Below are 19,418 nucleotides of genomic sequence, written 5' to 3'. Positions count from 1 at the left end.
TCCCAGTTCATCTACTTGCTTTACTGAGCACAGTTATGTTTGTCTGCCTATAGTGCATTAGTGTCCAGGGCTCTGAACATCTCTGACTTACACTGAGCCACGAGAGAGAACGGAATTCAACCCCTCATTGGATCACAGCTGCCATGGCTAGCAACTGCATTGGAAAAAAATGCTTAACTAAGTTGAATAATTCAGGTGGGTTTTTGATCCAGTCATTATTACTTGGCCTTGAGATATGCTTAGAATTATCTAATCATACTTCAGCATTCACAACTATTTTATTTGCGTGGTCTTTTGCTGTGGGAATAAAACCTAGGGACCGAATATCCCCTTTCCTCCTCTTTTGTCCCCTTCACTGGCTGTTTTATCTCCACAACACCCTTTGAAGGCTATTTACTGAAAGGATGAGAGATCGGTTATCACGGAGAACCGAAAACTTTAAAAAGAAAGCAGGAATTTCAATAAACCCTCTCTGGAGCTAGATCAAGAACTAGAGATTCTCACTTCTACTGCAAACAACCTGCAAGATCTAAGACAGTTTCTCCCCAGCTCTCACCAGCTTCCCAGTTCCGTTAAGACAGAATGCCTGTTTAAGCAAGTTGGGAGAATATTCAATTTACAAACCTTGTTTCAATGATAAATTTAATGATAAACAACCTTTTATAGGGTTAAGAGTCAGATCAAACCTTGAGGAGATGGTTTACACTGTACCTCACTGCACCATTTAGACATCCTGCAACAATCAAAGCCAGCAGAGATTTGAATTAATGAAGCAAGGAGGATCACTATGGAGCTTTGAATTCCGACATTAGATGTGTATACATGCACACTTTACAAAAGCAAAGTGCATTTGTGTCTTTCAGTTCAGACTACAAAACATAAAGACAATAAATCCCTCAGCACAGAATAAACTGAAAAATGCCCAAGAAATTCTAACCAACTACACTAATGATTTACAAAGGCTAGAGTTAGGACTGAAGCAATACAAAATTATCTTAAATATTTGCAATAGCTAAATTTTTACAGGAATCTATTGCCTGTGGTCAGCCTCCCAGTTAGCGAAGCATTGCAAGGCTCACTAGTGCAAAATGTCCACTTAGTAAAATAAAGACAACTGTTGGCACTTGCCAGTGACACTTCCTATGCGGGTGTTCAAGTGCTGTGACAGTGCATGTAAACATGTGATCCAAACCAGGACAATCCCAAACAACCCGGTGGTTCAGTTGACAAGCACTCAACCACGCACCAGAGGGAGCCCATTTTCCCCAAAAGCCAACGCTTGTAGTATGACCTGCTGCCTGGGGAGCTTCCATACAACTCACCCCAAACCTTCTTGCCAACTGAGGCAGCCACACAGATGTACCACGAAGAGGAAAGAGCAGAACTGTAAAGAACCATATAGCTGCTTGATTAATAGTTTCTGCAGCACAATAGACACTTGAGTGAATAAGTTTGCTATGTCTTTCTTTCAAGTGGAATATTTCTCAGGGAAGCCATTCTCTGCAACGCCTGAAGACATTTTATATTGTCCCTTCTGCGTACTGTTAGTGGTACTGTAGTTTCAATATATCTCCACTGAATATTTAAAGCCATGATGCTGAAAAGAAAGTATTACGGAATTTTCAGTAATTTTTTAAATAGAAAAATAAAAGTATTTCAGAACAAAAGACACCTCTTCATATTCTCTCAAAGAGAAAAAGCAATCTTCTACTGTATTAGCAGCTCTTATACATTCTTTAAAGTCAAACTGAAGAACCACATGATTACCTGCAGCTGCATGTCTCCTGGCATCCGTCCTTTCCTCCCTCCCCCTCCCTCCCCTCCCCTCCAATATCATAAGATATTGTAAAGTTACTACCTTTTCTGTGTCTTCTCTGGTCTCCACTTTTGTTTTTTTTTTCAGCATTTTTCTTTCTAGCCAGAAGAAGTCAGTTGATGCAAAGCATAGACCTGAAATACCGATAAGTAAAAGCCAAAGTGCACTGGTTATCTTCTTTCCGTTAAAAACAAAACAAAACAAATCTATCGGTGCAATCAATTTTTTACTGAGTGGGTGGAAGGATTTTTAAATCTTCAGGTTTGCCACTTGGCAGATGGATTTAATAGCAAACTCCAAGCACTGAGGTCCTAGGCACTGTGCTCTGGATGTCCCTGTTTGGGCAGTGTTTGGAGCAGATGGACTCAGAGGCGCCCACCAACTGCAGCCGTTCTGGATGCTGTGAATCTCTAACAAAGACTTGATCCAGTAAGTAGTACGTAAGGGTGCAATTCATAAGTGTACAAATGATTTCAAACTAATTCTTGGGGAATTTCTTGCAGACTGTAGCTTCAGAAACGTTATGAAATACAATCAACTCATTTTTATTTCAGTATGTGATTACAGAACTAAAACTGGATATATCAACTGTCTTTGGAAGGGGTCCTTGCTCCTGGAGGTTTGCAGATCAATCAGCTTTCCCTGACTAAGGCATCAAACCTTACAATAGCAGTGACAAGTCACAAGCCTATCACTTCTCTTTACAGGAATACCAAATTCATTTGAATTAAAACAAGAAGATAAGATGAAGTTATTTAGTTACTAAATTACATACTGGCATGAGTATGGAATGTGGAGAATCCCTTTGACAGATGTGTGCAGGGTTTACATTTGTGTCTCAAAGAGCTCTTACTGTCAAGCACACAAAATGCTGAAATATCCAATGGTTAATTTTTCCACCAAGCAGCTACGCGACAGAACATTCAACCATTATGCTATTCTTATTGACTTCATGCCTCTGTTTACAAACCACAACCTTCTGTGTCATTGGCTCAGCCTGAAATTTCACATTTCACTTTTCAAAACTTCCTTAAACTCAAAGCAACCACTGCTGCTACCTGTAAGTGATTATCAAATACATCTTATCATTTTCTCATTCAAAAGAAAAAAAAAAAATCTTGAAGCCATTTTTTCCTTTACTAGAGTTCCAATAAAACAAATTTTCAAAATCTGTATTTGAAAACTGGGGAATATGTAATTGCATTTCCCCAGCATGAAAGAGAGAAAGAGAGAAAGATATGCATTCAGATGCTGTCACAGCAGAAGCACAGTGCTTGCAGAAACGCTTTACCAGCTTGTGATGTGTAGACTTGCACTGAACTGATTTTACTGGATTACATCCACGGGCAGGAGGAGAGACATACAACACTCATTTCTTACCACAGTAGAATTAAAAGCTAGTAGTGCTGTCAGTGACTGATCAGACAGCTGCAATGACACTGCTTACAATAACTAGAAATAACATATAATACTGAAGTTTGTAGTTTGCTAAGCTACATATTTAATTACGATTTTTATTATTTATTTATTATTTTTATTTTTTATTATTTGATTTTTGTTATTACTCAGAGAGCACTGAGGTGCTGAAACAGGTTGCCCAGAGACTTGTGGATGCCCATCCTTGGAAGTGTTTAAGGGCAGGTTGGATGGGACCCTGGGCAATCTGATCTAGTATTGTATCTAGCAGTTGGCAACTGTATCTACAGCAGGGAGGTTGGAACTTGATGATCCTTGGGGTCCCTTTCAACTCAAGCTGTTCTATGATTTTATGATTATTATTTTTAAGGTCAAGACTGCTGATTATTTGCTGCCTTTAAAACGCACATCTTATATTCATGTTAACCACATATGAAGAACTTACAGGTTCACATATATTTAATTTGATTTCATCCACTCACTAATCATACATTAACATCATTTTTTATATAACTGAAGGTCAGCATCTGTCCTACAGTACTGAAAAGGAGATGAGTAGAAAAGGGTATCTCTATAACAGAAATATTGTAAATAAATTTTCAGTTCCCTAAAATTCAATGGTGTACTTTCAGTAAAGAGCTTAGTTGAATATATTTTTTTTCCTGGAAGAATTTTAATAATAATGTGAATTTAATACAGTATATGGAACCAGAAGTAATTTGGACATGTGGCTGGGAAGATCACAAAGCATTTGAGGTCATGCTTTAAATTTCCAGCCAGAATCAATAAATCTACCCCAGTTACTTTGCAGAATGATACATTCGATAGGCAAAGTTTTCTTTTGAGAACCAGTTATTATTATCCATTGCTCTGTTAAAAATAGTTAAGAAATGACTACCCAGCTTGAATTCTAGAGGAAGATTTGGTTGCAGTGTTAATAGTATTGAGAAATGTTTCCAGTTCTTAATCAATCAATCATGTAAGTTTCACAGCAACAAATTATTAAAAACCAAAGTTCTCAATCTGAAGTATTTAACCATCTTTTTGACCAAATTGAAAAGGAATTCCAACTTGAGCTCAGTGGAGCTGTCTTAAGGCAGAGAATGACCATTTGAAAAGACTCCAAAGAGTGTACAACACACCAAGGCTACAAAAACAGCTGCAGTTCACCCTTTTCTTACACACTAAACTGCACATTACTTGGAACCACTGCTGTATCACAGATTAGAGCAAGGCAGTAAGAAGATGTAATGCTTTAGAGTTCCTATGTGATCGCAACACTAGATGATTAATTAGGAGTTGCGTTTATCATGCTTCTACCTATTGCTTTTATCTTGTAATTGAGGGCGTTCTGAAAAAAATGTGGAGTTCGCACTTCCTCCAAATGCAGCAAATGGAAAACTTCTTGCAACAAAAAGGCATTTATATTGTATTTTTCATCCAGCAAATGCTTTACAAAGATATTTTAACATTATTGTCAATGTTCTGAAGCTTTGGGAACTGTGAACAACTTTAGAACGTGTTCTAAATGCTGCAGTAGATGAGTAAAAGATCATGGATCATAAACCTCTTCCTTTTCCCTCTTCAGGTCTAAGTACATTTTCTTGTTGGACCTAAAATAGTGGCCTCAGCTTCCCTTTTGTTCATGTTCCTGCTTCTTTAGCTTTTTAGCACCATGGGGAATCAGAGCACCTTTAGGGCTCTTTAGCAGATTCTGCCCAAGAGTATTGGGGAGGATAACTAATCAAAGACCAGACTGATTATAAGTCACTTGGGAAAAGGGTAAGTCAATGATTCAAAAGATAATTAGAAGAGGAAACCAAGCCAAATTCAAACTTTTACTTTTACAGTGCATTCTGTGAGTTAATTCTGGAGTTGTGGCTTAACTCTCCTCCCAGGGTTAAGTAATTTTTTTTTCACATTCATCCCAGAAGACTATAATAAAGTAGTAAATCATACGCACCAATTAAAAATGGCTATATTTGTATATAAGTGAGCATAATGAATAAGCAATCTTCCAAACTTACTGTATACTATATATGACTACATAAGCAATACTACTGTACTTGATTTTTTGTTCATAATTTTTATGTGTAAAAAGCATACTGGCAAGCTGAATCTTTATTTTAACTGAGTATCATAATCTCTGACTACAAGAGTAGCAAACTAGGAAACAACAAATAATTAACTGTGATTTTTAATTTTACTCCACTAACAAATGAGTGAATTAATCAGATAGAATTATTCCTTTTGTAAATCCTGTTTTAAGCCAAAGTATGTCACATATAAAATTATGAGGAAAAAATCATTCACAGATACCGAAAAAAAATTATACATCTAAACACCCACATTTAGGTAACACAAAAATTTTGAACATTCTATAAGAAACCATTTTTTTCTACCTTTTTGTAAAATTTAGTATTGGAACTGCTGAGATAATAGAGATCAAATTCCAGTTTGGGTAATTTATTTTATTATAGTTTGTTTTATACAATGATTTTATCCTGCCTAATATTAAGCTTTTGTCTTACAGACTGGAGAAAGTTAATCAAAAAGAAAGAGGAAGAATCCCATTAAAAAAGTGTTCATTATTTTTCATTTTGCATTTCTAAACACTGGGTAGTGCCACTTGTGAATTACTGAACTATAGCTGTAGTTCATCCAAATCACACCTATATTTTTTGTGATAAGTATTCCCTTATGCCTCTTCGTAGAGATTTTGAATCATTCAGGATAATTATCCTCTACATTATCCTCTAATGATGTGTAATCATTAGAAATATATACTGGTTACAGTAAATCACAGATTCCTTTAATTCTCATAGTGAGACCTCTGTACTAGGAATTTTTATCATATATATATTTTTTTCATTTGCAAACTTGCAGCAATTTAGGAGGGGCATCAAGGAGTTTTAAGAACAAGACTGTAATCCAAAACTGTCCTGAAAATTTCAGAACTTGCCTAAAAATTGTAGAAAATAAACTAACATGGACAAATGCAAGGTATGTTGGTGATGTAGAACAGAATTTCCATTATGGATAATGAACTTCGAAGCAAGAAGCAGTACTGAAGAAAAGGAGATTTGAGAAGTCATTGTAGATCAGTTGAAATGCCAGACAACTGTGTCATGCTGCTGAAGGAACAGAAGAGAAAAAATACATCATAGTGGGTATGTAGATATGTATGTTCTTTGTAGCCTGTAAACTTTCCTCTGTCCTTACAGGAGAGGGTGTCCAGCAGGGACACCCAGAGCAGGGGGCCCAAACCCATGTCTGGGTGGGTGGCTGCTGAAGGTCTCCAAGGCAACCTGTGAGGTGACAGATTAATTAGCCCCTGAAGTTCCTTCCACTCATAATAATCCATATAAAGGTTTTATTTATCTTTTCTAGAGTGACTTTGTTCATTTAGGAATTGCTATTCAAAAACTACTGAAAAATGTATCATTTCCTAAGTTATATTCAGTCCTCACTATATTACTTCTTAATAGACCCCCCTCTGGAAATCTCTAAAACAGCAAATTCACAGAACTGAACCTTTTTTTGCATCAAATAAAAATGGTCTTTCTCAAATAAAAATAAGTAGATAAGTCTTACACACAATAAATATACAAATAAATAATCTGACAGCAGCGTCCCCCTGGAGGAAGAGCCCTACCTGTGCAGTTCTGATCTCACATTGCACACTCAGATTACATTAATTCTTCAAAGCCTTCATTTTCAACCTCATGCATGAAGTCAATTAGTCTCACTGGTCATCTTTGCTATGAACAGAAGGAAGGTGTTCCAATCATTTCATACATCAAACACTGAAGGAGCTATTTCATATTCTCAGAACGAGGACAGCACAAAACTTCTATATGCACATATTACTAATTGCTCACACAAAGCTCTGAAAAAAATATCAGAATTGTAATGTAAGGAAAAAGTAATTTTGTATTGAAAAGCTATCTTTTTTCAACTAACTTTTGAGGAGTATTTCCTCACTCAGGTGTAATGTTGGAGATTAATAATTTTAAATTCAGAATGAAGACTCAAGTTTGAACACCATCACAAAAAGAAAATGACAAAGATGTTTGTCAGTGAAGCATATAGATACTTTCTCACTTTTAACAGATATTAAACATCAAGTGGTATATTTTATTTTGTCTTTTTCTAATCCACGTTGCTTAAATTTAAAACTGGCAATCAAAGGTGTTGAAGTAATTAAGCCCCCACGCTATATATGCTAGATACATTAAAAGTCACTGGGTTGCATAACACAGTTTCTCAGGTGACTCAGTTTTGATTTTTTTTTTCTGTATATTGAAAAATATTGTTAAAGAAAATAGTTCTCTTTCAAAGTTCTAAATGGAGTAAATTTACTTTCATTTTCATATCCCTACTTTATATCCCTGCTGTACTTTCATCTGAAATGGTTCCAGGTTCAGTACATAGGGACACAAACCTGTCCTACCCTTCAATCAACAGTAAATACAAATCTGTCTGTTTGGTTTTTGTTTTATTTTTGGTGGTTTATTTGTTTGTTTGTTTTAATTCACATTAATTACCTTGAAGAATCTAATAAGATTACCTGTGCAACAGGGATTTGGCCAGATATTTGATCAGTTAATGAAATCTCCAGTCTGAAGAGCAGTTTGAAAGAAGAAAATGAGAATAAATAAATCCAGAATCACATATGTGCAGTATTGACTTTGCAATTTATGTCTAAGTACATGACAGATCACAGGTGATTAACTTCTCCACAAGCATCTTTATGCTACCATGGTTCTGTTTAAGATATTCTGCTACATCCTAGAATACCTTTCCTAAATAAACTCCAGAGGGTAAATACTTAAGACAATAGCAAATGATGGGTGACTGAATGTAAGAACATCAAAGGTTCTCTGAGGGAGGTGAGCTACAAGAGAGGCTTTGAACCCAGGTTAAAATGTCACAGGGTGCTACCTGAGCACTGCATTTATCAATTTAATTCCTCCAGAATCAACAAATAAACTTTGTGACAAAGATAAAGAAAATCTAAACCTGTATTTATTTCTTAAAGGCATCTTTGAAGTTACCTCTAGTAATGGATAACTACCATTTCAGACACACGTTTTAAAACATTTAAACAAATTTCCCAGCAAAGTAATGAAAACACACAATCATACTGATTTACAGACCACCTCCTCAAAAAAAAAAAAAAATCATTGAAATGCATTATAGCAGTGAAACAACTCTTCTATTTTTTAGTTTTAGGATAAAAAATTCAATTCTCCATCTAAACAGTGAATTTCTTTTATACAGACAAACTGCAACTGACTTTAAAAATATCTGAAGTCCTGCAGTACAGTAAAACACATTGTAGACTGTCAATTAAGAAGTTCACAGCACTGCCCAGACTCATCAACCAAAATTTAAAGCAAGAACCTAAAACTGTATCTGTCAACCTGTATTTGCAGCTAAAGCCTGGGTTGCATTCATGTCTGTACTTTAACCAAAATTATTTGTTTAATTGGTGTCAGTTCCTAGACTAGGAACCCTGTTTCTAAAAATTACCTCTCCCCAAATCCCTTCACTTACTGTCTAAACACTTTTTTTTTTTTTTAATTATTTGTTAAGTCCTAGTACAATTCTATTCCACAAAAAATGCTGCCTCAAAGCCTTCCCTGTTCACACAGCAGAAGGATGGGCACACAGCTCCAGTTATTGTTTGAAATTGTCAGAACTCCACTAGCTAAGAATGCTGCCTCCTGATGTCCAGTGAAGAAAGTGATGAACAGGAATGTTGGTTTGCTCATGCTTTCCATAATTAGAAGATGACACAAGAATGTAAGTAATAAATATAAATACAAATAGTAATATTACTGCTACTAAAAATATAAAAGTGCTCTGCAAAGATATAACCATATAATAACAAGACTTTTGTATATTTCAGATGGAAGAAAAAATGAAAAGGAAGAATATAGAGGAATGAAGAGTGTCATATACATAGATTTAAACTAATGAAGAATAGCAGTTTCCAAAGGGTACTAATTGTACTTACCTATCATAGAGGAATTTCTAGCAAGAATTTTTAGTTCTCTAAATAAAACCTTGTGGATTCTTCTTCTAGATTAGATGTTAGAAGTAAATTCTTTAATCAGAGGGTAGTGAGACACTTACATAGGCTGCCCAGGGAAGATGTGGATGCCCCATCTCTGGAAGCATTCAAGGCCAGGTTAGATGGAGCCTTTGGCAGCCCAGTCTAGTGAGTCCTGCCCGCCCATGGCAGATGCATTGGAGCTCGATGATCTTTAATTTTTCTTCCAACTCAAGCCATTCTATAATTCTATAATTCTTTGATTCTATGTTGTCCTGGAGCACGATAAAGACAGAGAATTTTATTCTTTCTATAGTCAGTCATGCTCAAGAACACCTTTCCTGGCAAAGCTGTGTCCTATGACCAAGGAAAACAAAGAATGTCTGTAAGAGACTTAAAAGAGTAATGCTAAAATGAAACACCAAAACCCACAGAACTTACATTCTCATACATTTAATAAAACAGAAGTGCCCTGCAAACTATTTTTGAAAAGTAGAAATTGAAAAGTAATGCAAACAGGTACACGTTTTCAGTAGTTATTGTGAAACCTGTCAAGACTCTGCACACAAGTTGCTCAGCCCAGTTTAATAATTATCATACTTGAACATGTATGTTGTTACGAAAACCTGCCTTTCAGTCAGTTCAAATGCTGCCTTCCTGAAGACAAGCTCTATTGTTTGGCATGATTTTCTGATAAAAAGCTTGTTTCAAAGTTCTTTAAGAGAAGGATCACCGCATTTTAATTCAAAAGGTTTATGAACAATGTACATCTATTCTTGTTTGAGAGATACCTGGCAACAACGCTGCAAAGAAACTCCAACCCAACTGTCTGTGCAAAAGATAAGCAGATTTAGCAAAGCATTTGTTTATCCAGGATTGCAAGAAACCTGAAAAACTACCAGCTTCATACATTAGCTGTTCATTTTGGAACACCTATACCAGTAACCATGAAACATATTGCAAGAGTGCTAATTACTCATCTGCCTTACAAAATTGTTTTTAAATTGGAGAAGAAATAAAAACAAACTGTCCCATGTAGAACTGTGTGATAAAATAACAAAAAAGAATTTACCAGCTACTTTACAGATCTTTACATTTTTACCACTACAACAATTCTAGGATGTTTTCTTTTCTGAAGAACGAAACTGCCTCTGCAATTTTGAAAAGCAAATTCTATCAGTACCATTCCACTCTAGCATGTCAGCTTTCTACCAAACAAACCGCACTTTTTCTTGAAGTGATTTTTTGGTTGTTTTTTTGTTTGTTTGTTTGTTTGTTCGTTGGGTTTTTTGTTTGTTTGTTTTTGTTTGTTTTTGGATGATTTGTGTTTTCCTTGCTTTCCTTTACAGAACATTAAAAATCTATCTTGCTAACTCACAGGGAACCCCAAATGTAAAACAAAAAACAAAAAAAATAAACTACCCACAGGCCTGGTCTCAAAAAAATTGCCAGAAAATTGCTTTCTCTAGCTTAGACAGTACATGTTAAATTTCCATTTGGATTTTGAACTGCAGGCAGGCAGAAAAAGCTTCTATCCAGCTTTTTCAGAACTCTTATTCATATTCTTATTTCTTCGTTGCACTTCGCTATACATCATCAGAGCTGTCCTTTATCTTTCTAACATTCACTATATTCCAAATAACTTTGGTTTCCCAGATACATGGCTATCCTAGGATAGCACATATGTGTACTATCTGGAGAATTTCTGTTCTTAGTGATCTGTGAATACCTTTTATGTGTGGTGGTATCATTTAAATTCATTAAATTGTAGACTTGTTCAGCAGTTCCATTTGACTTTTTTTTGACAAAAGCCCTATCAGCATTGGTTAATAATGACCTCCCTCAGTTTCTCAGATTATCTCCAGAGTTTGATGTGGAGATGCAGAAGGATACGATAATCACTCACTTCATACACCAAAGATCTTATATTTGTTGTTGTATTTCTTGCTGCAAAGTTTTCCAGGTAAAAATATTTTGTAGTTATCTACACTATTTTTATCCTTAGATTGCATTCTACAATATTTATTGAACTTGCTTGTGTAATCAGCACTGTGTAAGACACTTTTTGGAAAAGCTAAATTTTTTTCAAAGCAATTATCCATGACTTTAGCAACATGTTCCCCTAAGGCCTCACTTCTAAGAGTTACCTTGTACTAGTGTCACCTAAATCTCTTCATAATATTTTTATACTAGGTGGCATTGAAATTTCCTTGATGTTCAAACGTATTTTTGTAATCTGGAACACCTCTATAATAAAATGTAGTGTCTACCAGTGCAACAGCATCTTTTCCAGATGTATTTATTACTGGGCTGGCCCCTATGACATTAAAAATTACCACCAATTTGCAGGACAGATGATTTAAAAACAATTTCTTGAAATAAATGTTCATCTGTCTTCATTGCCTAAAGTTCCATATTCTAGACTTGTTCACCTCATAATTTCTATTGTCTTCTTGGTTCCATAACTTTGAGTTACATAGCTTTAATTTTGTCCCTTGCTGTTTCCTTTTTGAATATACATCATGCTAAAGGAGCCTCTGCAACTCAACAAAGGTACCGGAAATTCAGGATCACATCTCTTGTTCATTTACATTTACTTCTTGAATTTGTGTTTGATGAGTTGTGAGTCCACAACTCCAAAAGCACACATTTTTATATTACAATAATCTATACCAGCAAAAATCTCATACTCTGAATCACTGCTGACTTCCTGATACATTTTTTTTTCTACCACCTGCACCATCTTAGTAGTCTCATAACAATTTTCATAAAGGAATAGAAAGGATCTTACATTCATTTTTCATGATGTTATCTTAACAATAATTTTATCTCTTTTGCTGTGCGTTCATTTTTATACATACATTGGATATATTTCTCATTTACTTTCACTTTTTCTTTGGGTTGTTTGATAAGCTTTATCAGCATCAGCTTTTAGAGATGAGAACATTTTGTACCCCTCTGTGGTCTTGAGTCAACACAACTTTTACTCAAGAACCTGTTACCTAATTTAGCCAAATTAACTCATCTTTAATAATCACATACATCAAGCACTATACAGTGGCTGGCTAAAACTATGGAAAGACCCATGAATATCATTATATCTGGGTAGAGAGAGACTGGATCACTTTCGAGATAGCAAGTAAATTTTTTACTAACTTATCTAATCACTATCGAAACACATGGAAGCCTTTGTCTATTATGGTCACTAACATGACTATTCTGCTTTCTTTTTGTTCACCGCTACTCCAACATCACATTTTTTTTTCCACTAGAGTGTAAAGTGTGCTTATTTTCTCTTTATTATTTTTTAGTATAATTATGCAATGTTTTTATTTCATAATAATTACATAATAGCCCTTACTCATTACATCTCTTTCCTATCACTCTTTGCATTAATTACGCATTATTTTTTCTTTCTTTGCATTAATTTTCATCTTGGAATACGTGGATTTGCAGAAGCTGGCTGACTTCTGACAACATGAATGGCACCAAACACACAAGAGAAATCTACAACAGTGCAATGCTTAGGCTTAATTCCCCTTTCTATCTGCCAGATCCCAAAAGTAGAGCTCTCCTAATTCCAAACACAAAAGTGGCACACTCCCTGTGAAACTATCCATTGCAATACAGGCTTTTAACACTGGCTCATCAAAAGGGGATGTCGTTGGGATGCTTAAAAGGAAACCACCTCATTAATATACCTCATATAATAGAATTGGACAGACATGCATGTTTCTATCATGTTTCAGACATGCAGCATGATAGAAAAACAGCTAACAAAAATTGTGGAACAATTGGTACAAGCCACTGTAACCAGCCAAATGCCACCACTACGCTAAATAAAACTTGGAAAAATTTGAATAGCAAGCAAGCTCAGCATGTTGGAATAATAAGGAAGTTTGAAATTTCCTCTCTCATTTGGAGTGTCTTTGCAGAAATATCAGCTGGTATCTACATCAGACTGTGCTATGTATAGCTTTGTTGATTTATGGAGGTCTTCAGATAGCACGCACCCGGTGTTTTGCTTCACATGAGTAACTTATACATAAGCTGCCTAGCATACTTGACACGTCTCCGTGGAATGAGAGAGAAAATTACTTTTTCAAGTTGAGGCCATTAAAAATGAAACTTGTTTAATTATCAAACTGTGGTAATTTAAAAGACTTAATTTCTCATGAAAACTATGCTCCAGACTTCCAAAAGACAACTTCTTGCAATGCAAAGCAAGAATAATAATGAAGAGAGACTGTATTATTTCATTCTGATCCCCACAGCCAATACTTTTTTTTTAAATTATTTTTTTCAAAATATACTTCCTTTGAGTTTTTCTATAATGTTCATTTTTTAAAAAACTGTTACTTTTGATATTCAAAAGTGGAAATACAAAAGCAAATGGAAACATTAAATAAGCAAGTAAGTGTTGTTTTTTAAATAGTCCAAGTTGTTTTAACATTTCATCTGCTTACTTTACAGACTGCCTACAGATCTCATCTGGGACATTTCTTTGCCAACTCACAGCCAGTAAATATCCAATTACTGCTTCTTCTTTAATGATATAGAATAGAGTTAGAAGTTAGATGATTCACCTCATGTCATATTGGAAAATCTGTGGCAGATGTCCAATTAAAACTTGGTCTGATGAAGAAAGAGATACAGGCAAGTAGTAATCACCCAAGGAACACCTCAGTAACACCAGTGTGCAATGCCTGTTCATTCCCTCTCAACATGCACAAAATTTGCTCAGCTGTGAATGGGAGAAGGTGAGCAAAACAGGAGAAAAGCATCAACACCATTTCTGAATAAATAAGTACAGTTCCGATAAATCAAAGTTTCTAACAGCACAAAGTTCATGTAGTAACAATTCAAGTACATTTTGTTAACAAAATACTAATGTTCCTAAAAATGCTGAATGCAAAACTGCCTGTAGTACTGTATACTGCATGATGCCAACTGGTTACAGAAAAGTGTTTGGCATTCCTAATCCTGCTCAGCATTTCTGCAAATCTGCAGGTTTTTGAAGTCACAAGTTTCAAGGAAAGAAGTCACAGATTTGCAGATAACAAAAGAACTTCTGAAAACCATTAGCAAGGCTTCTCCTTTAGCAATAAATACTGTGTGTATGAAGAAGGGTTTACTTTCCCAGAAGTGCTTATGAGACTTGAGATTGCACAAAAGGGCTGTGAAATGTGTTTCCCTCAGTTCTACTATCAAGCTTTTCCCAAAGGACCTTTGGGCTCCTGCAGTAGCCAAACTTCCCTGGAACAGGAAACTCTATTTACACTGATGTCTTAAAGGCTGGTGCTCATCCATAAAAGGGAAAAATAATACTTTTAGGAACTGCATTTTTCTTAACCTTTAACAGACCACAGTCTGAAATGCACAATCTGTAGCTGAATTTTCACAACACTAAGAAAAATTATTCTTAAATAAAAGAAACAAATCATTCCCCGATGTGCTTGCAGCATTCTAACAAAATGCAATACATTGATAGAAATGTAGGACAGAAAAATACAAATTAACTTCTCAGTTTTCACTCTCATATGAAAGAAAAGCCATTTATAAACAAATTGATTACACCTAAAGAACAAAATATTAATAACTTTTACTGGCATCTTTTATAATTCAAGTGCAAAACCTTTTTAGGTTTTGAAGTGAGTGGGAAAGCTTCTTTCTTACCTACCTATTAACAGAGAATAAAAAACCTCTTTGGAGAAGAGGCCTTGCAAGAGATTCCACTAGGAATTGAATATAACCCCTGCAGTGGCAGTGCAACTCCTGAGTATAAAGATCCTGTAAAATCTGTATCATGTGATAAACAACAGTAGTAGGCACTGGAAATGTCAATTAAAAGTAGCTCTTCTTCCCTGCCTCTATTACATTTCCATTCCTCACCACTTATAATAGAGTGTTATTTTGCAAAGAACATATGTAATTTTCATCTGCCAAACAACTTCTTGATATTCAAAACAAATAAAGAAAAAGCCATTTTATAGACAGGAGAATAGTAAACTAAAATGTCAAAAAATGAGGATTTTAATTTAAAAAAATTGAGCACCCACTGTGACTTCATGTAAATCTTAAGATGTGTTTCATTTCAAGAATATCTTCTTGAAGATATCAGTTTTGATTTTCATTTTGATAATTTCAGTACCAAAGTCATCAAGCCTTCCTGTGTTACTCTAGTTTATAACCATACCCTCTGTCTTTCGTTCCCAGTAACAGTTTTTAACTGCTGAGTTCTTCTTTTTTCCTTGATAACAACTGAAGTGAGGGAGACTGCCATTTACAAGGCTGTGAAGTTCCTGTAAAACATTGCACACTTTACAAAATATGGAAAGTAACATCACCTGTCCCGTGCAGCATAGGTGAACCAGAGGTTGCTTCAAGATAATGAGAAATATCCTTCTGAAAAGCAGACTGAGTTGCACAAGTGCTACTGAAAATAAGCTGGACCATTCGATGCTGCAGGCATTGGAGCTTCAGCATAAAAATCTGAGCTTTTGTTTTGATGTTTTCAATGAAAGTCCCTTAATTGCTGTTACTATCCTTCCAAAATCAAATCAAGTACCTATTCAATAAAAGAAGGTACTTCAGGTTTGGATGCTTATTTATATTTTTACAGAAATCTACCTTCCAAATATTAATAAAAAGGAGATCTCAACTACACTGTTAAATTCCATTTAGTTCCTCTGAAGAAACTGTAATCAGATTACAAAGTGAAGCTGCATCCTTTATTCTAGCTGCAAAAAAACAGAAAAGACAAAGGAGCTGTTACAGTAGCATATTTTTTAGTGATGATATTGCTATTAACAATTTCTTATTTAAAACTGAAAGTTGAAAAATAGCAAAGGGGTTCTCCATATCTTTTTTTCACTATTCACAAGAACTTGACAGTGTAATGTTTCTCATCTGTCACCCAGGAAATGAGCTAGATCCCTAAAAATAATCGGGAATATCCCAAGATGAATAAGTGTAGATCTATGAAAAAAAACCACACATATAACGTAACAGGTTTCTTTATCTTGGCATTTATCCATCTCTGTCTCGTTTTTGTGATGAATTCTCCTACCTTTCCCATCATCACCTCAATTCTACAAACTCTTCAGTATTCCTATCACTACATGCTTGTTTAAAGCTGAAATTTAAGTATAGAGCTACATTTTAAGCTAAAGGTGTGCAGGATTTCTGAAGCTGATCAAAGATGGAACATGGTAACGTCTATAAGAAGAAAATGTCTATCTGACATGATACATATTCCTACTTCTAGATAATTTCCTTCAAAAATATAACAAAGTATTTAAGATGCTCCATCTCATGTGTAAAATAAATTTAAAAGCAAACAAACAAAAAGATATAACTAGAAACCTCAGCACTGAACTCTCTGTCCCATCTCCTCACCACTTCAAGTTCTAAAAATATCTGTAAGATGAGAGATATGAGTACATCCAGTGTAACTGCATTATCTAGATTCAGCTCTGTATTAATCTGGACTAAATTTCTGTTCAAATGTCTGAATAAAACACAGATTTGCAATCAGATGTAAAGGACCTTTGTCACCTCTGACTGAGGTATTAAACTTTGTACAACGTACATTGTAATCCCAAATAAATTCTTTTTCCAACCAAAGCTAGCAGACAAATTCACACATAAAGTAACATTGCTGACTTCAAATTCTTACTGGAGATAAATTTGGATTAGGGATTTTAAAGTAGTTTCATGTATTCCATCCTCCTGTAGAATTGTTTTATGGGAGTCTTTTTAGAAGGTCAGTCATTTCCTCTTCCTTTTATTCCCTCATTCTTTCTTATCTTAACTTGTAGTGATGTGTTTATAATAATAACTTAGTGATACACTGTTTAAGCAGCAGGAACCATCTAAAATGACTTCATCAGACACAAGAAGATGGCCTTTTGCTCTTGTCCTTGACCTGGGAGGTAACAGCAAAGCAGGCTCACTAATAATGTTCCATAGTGTTGCCATAAATTGCCTGTAATAACAAGATCTCCTAAGAACTGAAAAAAGCTTTTCAGTTTGTTTTATAGTTTTCCTAAAAACAATTTACATCACAACTTAAAAATAATTCCTAGAATTTTCTATTACAGTATTTCAGCTCCTAACTCACTGAAAATAGTAGTGTCATGAGTCCAGCCACTTCCCTTTCCTGACTATCCATCAGAGGTCAGTAATACTCAGTCCTGTAAGGATTTTGACAATCACACAAATTCAGAAGTTATTATTCCTCTCTTGGGAGAATATTCTATTTGAAAGGAGAAGTAGAAGCATAATACGGGTTTTTCCTTTAGATGTAGAAATGATGATCTTAATGAGCAATGATCTCAACACATCTATGGAAGTCTTTGTGAAAATTACAGCATAATCCTGCATGTGGTTGTACAAAGGACACCATGAGGTTGGGATATGAATTCTGACCTCTTTTTAAAATGTGCTATGGAAAAAGAAATAGTAATTCACAAATATTATAACAGCAGCTGGGAATCATGAACATGGAGTTGTAGGAGCAAAAGAAATATTCCTCTCCAGAATGTGAAAAGATGTCCATTTCTCTGGACCAGAGACAACTTCATGTAGCACACACAGCAGGGGTACACATTCTACCTTTTTCAAAAGACAGAAGTTCCAGAATCCAGAGCCGCCCACTCAAAATGGGTTGAAAATAGGCTATTTTTCAGTCCATGCTCCTACCTCTTGGCTACTTCTACCTCTGGTGTCACCAAGTTTCTTCTTTCCTCACAGTAGGAATTGATTCGCTCCCTTCCTTTGCAGCTGCCCAAGAAGTCAGACCCTACACAAGATTAAAAGAAAAAGTCAGGAAGTTCCAGAAAAGCTAAAGATAATGTATCTCAGCAGAATGAGTCTACTAGATCACAGCACCCTCAGGTCTCCAAAGCCCTTGAAACTCCCTGTCAGGCATTTCATGCTCATCTTTTAAATACCAGCTGGTTCCTTACCTTTCCCACCTGAACCTCTGCTTTTCCCAATTCAGAGCTTCAAAATACTCATGGATGCTTCCTAGCCCTTTTCTCTCCTTCCATGTTTTGTCCAGTGCTGTAAACACTAAGTTTGCATACAATGCTCAAAGGCCTCATATCAGCTCTAGCACATCACATGGAGCTGGCATTTACATGGACTTGATTCCTCCTTATTTCTATCTAAAAATATAACGTAATAGCTAAAATGCATTGATATTTAGAAAATATTGTATGCAGACATGATACAGGAATAAACTCAGTCATAACACAAGTCTGCACTACAATCCAAAATGTAACTGAAACTTGTGTTAACAGCAGACAGAAGTCAGTTTAAAACAGCCTAAGCCAGGTATCAGTGCAGCCTGATAACACATACTTCAATATCAGCTGTTAAGCCAAACTAAGCCTCTAAGAAAGCAGTGGCTAAATCCTGTGTTACTAGTTCCCATACTGGTGACATGAAAATAAGCTTAAGTACACTTGAATGAACAAACATGACTACTTCAGAAAGACTGGAAGGCATCAAGGGAAGGAGTCACAAATATAACTCATATGTTATAATACATTCCTTTGCAGAAGGAACAAAGGAAAACTTGTCCCCCTTAATTAAATTAATTCATGTATCCATAATCTGATCAATGTATATTTATGCAGGTAGTAAGTGCCACTTCTTTTCATAGTTCACAAATATTTCTCTATAGACCCTGTAAACATGTTTCTGACATATATTCTAATGAAGATATTAGTCAAATATGCATTTATTCTTACAGAATGTCATATATATGGTCAAACAGTAACAAAAATCTACAGAAGATTGGGTTTATACATGCTTTATGCACAACACTAGGTTAATGTAAACATATCACTGCTAACTGAGCTGACAGAAATCCAGGAGGGAAGGATTTCATAGATCAGTGGAAAAGCTCTCTTTAAGATTCAATTCAAGAAAAGAAGCATTACAAGTCTTCAGACTGAAAAACAAAACAAAACAAAGCCAAATCAATGTCATAAAGCCTTTGACTCACTTGCTTTCTGAGAAATGCTTGCAGCTTCCCAAAGATAAGCACTGTCTTTCACTTAGACAGTGAAGCTAGAAAGCAATAGCTGGTTTCTCACTCATTCAAGCAGACTTAGCAAA

At 35.4% G+C, this 19,418-nt stretch overlaps 1 long non-coding RNA gene across 2 annotated transcripts in view; it reads right to left on the bottom strand.

Moving 5' to 3' along the window:
* Positions 1–1,513: 1,513 nt before the first annotated feature.
* LOC149918601 (uncharacterized) overlaps positions 1,514–19,418 on the bottom strand; it is a 61,526-nt gene continuing 43,621 nt past the window's right edge. Inside the window, exons 2-6 of one of the 2 annotated variants that reach the window (XR_016465175.1) lie at positions 18,260–18,356; positions 17,994–18,093; positions 6,888–6,993; positions 1,859–1,950; positions 1,514–1,597 (exon numbers count right to left, since the gene is read on the bottom strand). This is a non-coding gene — a long non-coding RNA (uncharacterized LOC149918601). The remainder of the gene's footprint in view (positions 1,598–1,858; positions 1,951–6,887; positions 6,994–17,993; positions 18,094–18,259; positions 18,357–19,418) is intronic. The other variant, XR_016465174.1, reaches the window with a different exon arrangement.

This window comes from Phasianus colchicus, chromosome 3, assembly GCF_987193195.1.
Source record: "Phasianus colchicus chromosome 3, bPhaCol1.hap1.1, whole genome shotgun sequence".
NCBI classification, from domain to species: Eukaryota; Metazoa; Chordata; class Aves; order Galliformes; family Phasianidae; genus Phasianus; species Phasianus colchicus.
Note: the sequence above shows the minus strand (reverse complement) of the source record. Positions and strands in the feature narration are given on the sequence as shown.